This window comes from Hyperolius riggenbachi, chromosome 2 (assembly GCF_040937935.1).
Source record: "Hyperolius riggenbachi isolate aHypRig1 chromosome 2, aHypRig1.pri, whole genome shotgun sequence".
Taxonomy (NCBI): Eukaryota; Metazoa; Chordata; class Amphibia; order Anura; family Hyperoliidae; genus Hyperolius; species Hyperolius riggenbachi.
In genome coordinates, this window is record NC_090647.1 from 317,610,749 (window position 1) to 317,618,661 (window position 7,913).

Below are 7,913 nucleotides of genomic sequence, written 5' to 3' on the forward strand. Positions count from 1 at the left end.
GAGTAAAGATTGACCACGACGAAGGGGAATGGGAGGGCGGGGAGCTCACCTATAGCCACGGAGGTGACAGGCAGCTAGATAGCTGGACGGACCCTACTTATATAGGCCTAACTCTCCCCTGATTGGTCACGGCAGACCTGACTGACCCTAGCAACACCTGAGGAGAGATGACCTAACCTCTCACCTAGCCAATCACAGGTTCTGACCTCACTACTAACTTTTTTTCTATTCTGCACCAAAATTTGACCAATCAGGGGAGAGCGTACCTCACAGAGGGAAAAATCAACATATTGCTTATGACTAGATACTGTAATAGAAAAGCCCTGTGACTAATAGTTCCCTACAGGATTACCACAGACCCATGCAGGGCCTGTCTTAATGCTAGGCCCTGTTTTATTCTTCCAGTGGTGTAGTAATGGCCATTGCAGCCAGAGTAATTGCAATAGGGCTCTGGCACAGCTGGTATTTAATATGTTTACTATACTTCATTTTCTTGCACACAGTGACCTTATATCTCTGTGTCCATGTGCTGTATGCTCTGGCATTTAAGTGTATGCTACCATTTGCACTGAAGCCTATGGCTCTTTAGTAGGGATAGGACGACGAATCCGGCGAATCCACGAATCCCTCGAATATTAGGAAATATTCGAGATTCGTGGACTCGAATCCCGACGCCATTTTCCGTTCGCCGAATCCGCCGAATCCCGACGCTGCATCACCGCGCATCCGCCGCTTCCCCCGCTCGCAATTGTCCTCCTCCCGCTCCCCGCAGCCGCCTCCGCTCGCCCGCCGCATAAATAAGAGGAAGCAGCCTCTCACCTCCAGCGTGGAGCCCGGAGCGGCAGACCTCCTACAGACTTTCTCATTCCCCCTAGTGACCGGCTCTTACTACGCGTCATCAGTAAGAGCCGGTCAGGTGGCCACTAGGGGGAACCAGGAAGTGAAGGGAGAAGGCTGCCGCTCCGGGCTCCAAGCTGATGCTGGAGGTGAGAGGCTGCTTCTCCTTATGTATGCAGGGGGACAAGTGGAGGAGGCTGCGGGGGGAGGGAGGAGGATATGTTCCACCCGTTAGAAGCCCCCATAGCCTGCTATCTATACTGAAGCCCCCATACGAAGCCCCCCATAGCCTGCTATCTATACTGAAGCCCCCCATAACCTGCTACCTATACTAAAGCCCCCATAGCCTGCTACCTATACAGAAGCCCCCCATAGCCTGCTATCTATACTGAAGCCCCCCATAACCTGCTACCTATACTAAAGCCCCCATAGCCTGCTACCTATACTGAAGCCCCCCATACTGAAGCCCCCCATAGCCTGCTATCTATACTGAAGCCCCCCATAGCCTGCTATCTATACTGAAGCCCCCCATAACCTGCTACCTATACTAAAGCCCCCATAGCCTGCTACCTATACTGAAGCCCCCCATACTGAAGCCCCCCATAGCCTGCTACCTATACTAAAGCTCCCCATAGCCTGCTACCTATACTAAAGCCCCCCATAGCCTGCTAACTATGCTGAAGCCCCCCATAGCCTGCTACCTATACTAAAGCCCCCCATAGCCTGCTACCTATACTAAAGCCCCCCATAGCCTGCTACCTATACTGAAGCCCCCCATAGCCTGCTATCTATACTGAAGCCCCCCATAGCCTGCTACCTATACTAAAGCCCCCCATAGCCTTCTAACTATGCTGAAGCCCCCCATACTGAAGCCCCCCATAGCCTGCTACCTATACTGAAGCCCCCCATAGCCTGCTACCTATACTGAAGCCCCCCATAGCCTGCTACCTATACTGAAGCCCCCCATAGCCTGCTACCTATACTGAAGCCCCCCATAGCCTGTTACCTATACTGAAGCACCCCCATAGCCTGCTACCTATACTGAAGGCCCCTATACCCTGCTACCTATACTGAAGGCCCCTATACTCTGCTACCTATACTAAAGGCCCCTATACCCTGCTGCCTATACTGAAGGCCCCTATACCCTGCTGCCTATACTGAAGCCCCCTATACTCTGCTACCTATACTAAAGGCCCCTATACCCTGCTGCCTATACTGAAGGCCCCTATACCCTGCTGCCTATACTGAAGCCCCCTATACTCTGCTACCTATACTGAAGGCCCCTATACCCTGCTGCCTATACTGAAGGCCCCTATACCCTGCTGCCTATACTGAAGGCCACTATACTCTGCTACCTATACTGAAGGCCACTATACCTTGCAACCTATAGTGAAGGCCCCTATACCCTGCTGCCTATACTGAAGGCCACTATACCCGGCTGCCTATAATGAAGGCCACTATACCCTGCTGCCTATACTGAAGGCCACTATACCTTGCAACCTATAGTGAAGGCCCCTATACCCTGCTGCCTATACTGAAGGCCACTATACCCGGCTGCCTATACTGAAGGCCACTATACCTTGCAACCTATAGTGAACGCCCCTATACCTTGCTAGCTATACTGAAGACACCTTTACCTAGCTACCTATAGTGCGGGCAACTATTCCATGGATCGCACAATTCTTATGTGCAGGATTCGTTAGATTCGGGATTCGAAAGGTTCGAGATATTCGAGAACCTTTTTAGATTCGGATCCGGATTCGGATTCGAAGAAATTGTGGATTCGTCCCATCCCTACTCTTTAGCTATGCCCTTAGCAGTGACCTCAACATTTTTCTACACTCTGGGTAGAACCATGTGCACTAGGTAAACAAAACTATGATTATTTACCCCAGTGACAACAAAAGTGCTGATTGCCAAAGAAACTCAGGTCAGTTAACACCTTTGTTATCATAGGGGTTGCAAATCAGAAGTACCAATCTCGTCATGAAATTTTAATAAAATTGCAAGCTAATTGCTAATCATGATAATCTGCAAAGTTCATATCTAGATCATCACAAGTGCACTGATCTGTCATTTCCTCCTGTTAACTCACGCTCATGTACAAATGCTGCCATCTTATCACAAGTGCACTGATCGGTCATTTCCTCCTGTTAACTCACGCTCATGTACAAATGCTGCCATCTTATCACAAGCATTCTGATCTGTCAGTCCTCTCCTCCTGTCAACCCATGCTCCTGATGAGTCTGATTTGAAGATGAACCGAGTAGAGTGTGGTCTTGTGCTGGGTACACACAATGCAATTTCCTGTCCGATTGATGGGATCAAAGCCATTATTTTTGACATGTCCAATATGCTCCCGATCCATAATGGGATTGATTTTGGGAAGTAATGATCAGAAAATCCATCTCGTTATTGATTGAGAGCAGTTTGAACATGTACACATCATGCAACTTCCCATCTGATCGATAGGATGAAAGCCATTATTTTTAGCATGCTCCTGATCAATAACCGAATTGATTTTTGGAAGTAATGATCACAAAATCAATCCCATTAATGATCGGGAGCAGTTTGGACATGTGCACATGCTACAACTTCCTGTCAGGAAATTGCAACAAGTGTACCCAGCATTAATGGACTGTGGCGTCCGATGTTGGATTCTCTACAAAGTGGGAATAGGGACATATACAATCCTTTGTGAATTGAAACTCTACCACTGTGGGTGTGATATTTTAGGATTTTAACACACTTTTACGCAATGTCCAGTTTATATTTTTATGTTTATGAGATAAGCACTGTGGAATTTTAAGAGGATAAGTCAAAACCCTGCATGATTTATGTAGACAAGACAAGACAAATAACATTTATATTGCGCTTTTCTCCTTGCAGACTCAAAGCGCCAGAGCAGAGCAGCAGCCACTAGGGCGCGCTCTATTGGCAGTAGCAGTGTAAGGGAGACTTGCCAAAGGTCTCCTACTGAATTAGTGCTGGCTTACTGAACAGGCAGAGCCGAGATTCGAACCCAGGTCTCCTGTGTCAGAGGCAGAGCCCTTAACCATTACTCCATCAGCCAACTGCTGATGTAAGTATGTAATCCAAAAAAATCCTGAAGGTGGTATTCATCTGGTAACCTCCCAACCATTAAAGCGGACTTGAACTCAGAACTTCCTCTCTGCTCTAAAAGATACACTACAGCATAGTAACCTTTAAAGAGAACCCGAGGTGGGTTTGAAGAATATTATCTGCATACAGAGGCTGGATCTGCCTATACAGCCTAGCCTCTGTTGCTATCCCAAACCCCCCTAAGGTCCCCCTGCATTCTGCAATCCCTCATAAATCACAGCCACGCTGCTGACAAACAGCTTGTCAGAGCTGGCTGTGTTTATCTCTATAGTGTCAGTCTGCTGCTCTCCCCGCCTCCTGCAGAACTCCAGTCCCCACCTGCATCCCTTCCCTCCCTGCTGATTGGAGGGAAGGGACGGGGGCAGGGACCGGAGCTATGCAGGAGGCGGGGGAGCAGCTGAGACTGACACTACAGATGTAAACACAGCCTCAGAGCACGGCTGTGATTTATGAGGGATTGCAGAGTGCAGGGGGACCTTAGTGGGGTTTGGGATAGCAACAGAGGCTGGGCTGTATAGGCAGATCCAGCCTCTGTATGCAGATAACATTCTTTAAACACACCTCGGGTTCTCGTAAAGGAAACATTTCTTTGTTACAGCTGATGCCAATCTTGCAATAAATCTGCACTGTTTCTACTTCCTGCTTTCATGGAAACAGACATATTGTTAACATCCTGTGCTTTCAAATGAGCTTATCTGCCTTCTCTACCATGGCTGTCATGGGACACAGGGTAGAGATCAAATTACAACTTGTGATTTAACTCAAATGAGGGGGAATTAGACAGGCCAAACTCTCTAAATACAAACAGGGTGCATTTCCCTATGTTTTCCTTCTGTCCTGTGCAAGAGTTCAGGTGACAGGTCCACTTTAAGTGGACGGAATCTAAACAGAGTGGAGTGAACACTTGTGTGGCACCATTACACCAGGCACTTGTGTATTTTAATTGTGGTGGCAAACAAATTCTGGTAGTGCACCATTGTGAATATTTTCTGACATATAATGCCTCAAGTGAAACGATAAGAAGAGCGCATGAACAGTATTGTTAATGGAAACATTCATATCTATTATTTACTGAGAAAAGGCATAGGTGACAAGGATGTTAGCTATGTTCAGAGCTTCAGAAATGGACCCACACCCAATCTGCTGTTCATGGACCTCAGACACAATTCTAAATACTTGGTGGTAAACAGATTCATTATTAGTAACACAGCTCAGTATGCTCTAAACATTCTCCATGCAAACTTTTACAGTAATTATTTCACATGGGTATTAAGTGGATTTCTTGAATGTGTACTTACAGAAGCCTGGGTTACATGGAAGTTCAGTCATTATGTGAAATCCTAGTGCTGGCTATGTCAGATTACTCTGATTTAACATCGTTTCATTTTCCCTGGAGGGGAATTGAGCCTGCTAATCCCTAAGGATTATGGTACTTTGAAAGGCACTCACATGAAACCTAGAGGTGTAGATTAATTGCACCAGACACAGTAACTGCAGCGCACTGGAGAGACCAGCACCTGTTATGTCTTGATGTTCCCATTCAAATAAACAAGATATACATAGCGGAAATTATCCAGCACCAGCAAGGACAACGCACTAAGTGCATAACCATGTGGCCTCTTTGGATGACAAGTTATTTGGCTCAATAATGTAACATGAAAAGTTACACAGGATCTGACAAGCTTTTGTGATTGCTGTATTACACATCTTTGTAATCAGAGGTCTGGTCAGTCATTTCTGTACAGGTAACCTGTTGATGTAGGGGGCATGACCCACCTCACATTAATTGCAGCTAGTGAGAGACAAGTTCAAATTCATTCAGATGGTGAAGTTAGGGTGAAAGTTATTTTGATGTTTTGCCCCTGCATTCAAAGGCAAAATTAAGATTTTTTTTTAAATCACTTTCTCACATGGAAATATAAAATACTTCTCACAAGCTTTTCCCCTCCTCTGGAATTCTCTTCCAAAAAACATCTGGCATCCTCCAGCCCTTGCAATGTTTAAGTGCACTCTTAAAACGTATTCTTTCAGATAAGCATACTATTTAACCCAGAGTTGTCAAACTCAAATACGAAGTGGGCTGAAATTTAACACTGGTACCAAGTTGCGAGCCAACCTCAATGTCTAGTGGCCACATTCCTCCCTTATAAAGTTATCTGACATCTAGTGGTCCCCCATACAATTTCCTGGTGTCTAGTGGCCCCCTCCCTCTCCTGTACAGTTCCCTGGTGTATAATACCTCCTCCTTTCCCTATACAGTTCCTTGGTGTCTAATGCCTCCTCCTTTCCCTATACAGTTCCTTTGTGTCTAGTAGTCCTCCCTTCCGTATACAGTTCCCTGGTGTCTAGTAGCCCCCTCCCTCCCTCTATACAATTCCCTAGTGTCTACTGGCCCCCTCCCTCCCCTATACAGTTCCCTGGCATCTAGTAGTTTCCTCCTACCCCTAAATAGTTCCATGGTATCTAGTGACTTGCTACATCCCTTGTACAGATCCTTGGTGTCTAATGCTTTCCCCCTACCCTATACGGCTTAACTGTTGATCTACGGCTTCACCGCCAATATTGCTTCCCTGATGGCCTAGAATAGGCCAAATATAATGAAAGGGGGGAAACCCAAGGGCCAAATTGGATGGCTTTGCTGTCCAGATTTTGACATGTATGATGTAACCTACAACACGCCATTCAGCCTCTAACCAAGATGTATATATTGTTAAATATCACCATCTCTGGATACTCAAATTGTGTACCACCCCACGTTGTTTCTTCCCTACTCCTTAAGATTGTACGCTTGCAAGGGTTCTTCCTCTTTTTGTTTCTTGTAAGTTGTATATTTTGTTAGCCATAATGTATATGTCCCATTGAAATTTATATTGACTACCAACTCTGTATTATGTACCAGTATTTGTATTTTTATGTACCTATGTTGGTTTCATGATCTGTACACTGTTACAGAAGATACTTGTTCTATATCAATCAAAAATAATAATACTAAAGGATTGGGAGCTTAATGTTTCTGGGCAACATATGTGCTGTTCTTCTTAGCTCTGAAAACTTCTGTACAGAAAGCGTTGGTATGGTTCCTGGCAATCTGTTAGAGCCACTGTCCCAGTTGGTATCTTCTGGCCCCTTCCTTTTACCCAGATGTCTGACTGATTGGTCAGTACCTGTCTGTTTGAAAGTCCTCCAGGATCTTAGCCTTGTTTCATATTGTGACCATCTGTAGAATGTCCCATTTGAACTACTAAGTGTTCAGCCCTTATATCATGCTACTCAGTGTAGCTGTTCACTGTATGCTGCCCTAATTGCAATCAAACCTAAACCCTTCTTCTATGTGTTGGAGTTACATGAGGCCTGTCTTGACAACCTGCAGCTTGTGTCTTGTCTAGTTCGGTATATTTCTACTTCTACAAATCTGTTTTTTAATTCTTCTTTTTGTGCTGCTATGATCCATGCCCCATGGCTTTCTTTCAGTCCAGTCTTTTTCAGCCACTGGTAGGATTTTCTGGTGTAAGCCACTGAGATATCTGTTCATGGTGCATCCCGTGCAATGTCTTGTGGTACCATGGCTTTTCCTCTAGAGGGTGTTTATTTCGTAACTGATGCTATTTAAAGAGGAACGGATCAGTTCACATTTGTCAGTCTGCAATGGATCCAACTATGGTGGAAGCACATCTGCTCCGGTCCCCAAACGGACACTGCAGTGTCCGCTCCACTTGGTCATTGGAGATCTGGCTCTGATGTGAACCAAGCCTTCAGACTGAAGCTGAAGCATTCAATCTGAGACATTTCTTACACTAGTCTATGAGATGCTAATAATTCTGTCTTGAAACCCCCAAGGAAGCTTATTGTAGCAAAACTGGTGTAGGAATCCTTTTACAAGTGTATACAGCGATGATGTTTTTGAAGCCAGGCTGTGAACATCAGGATCACTGCTTGTGGTCTGGCAATAAGTA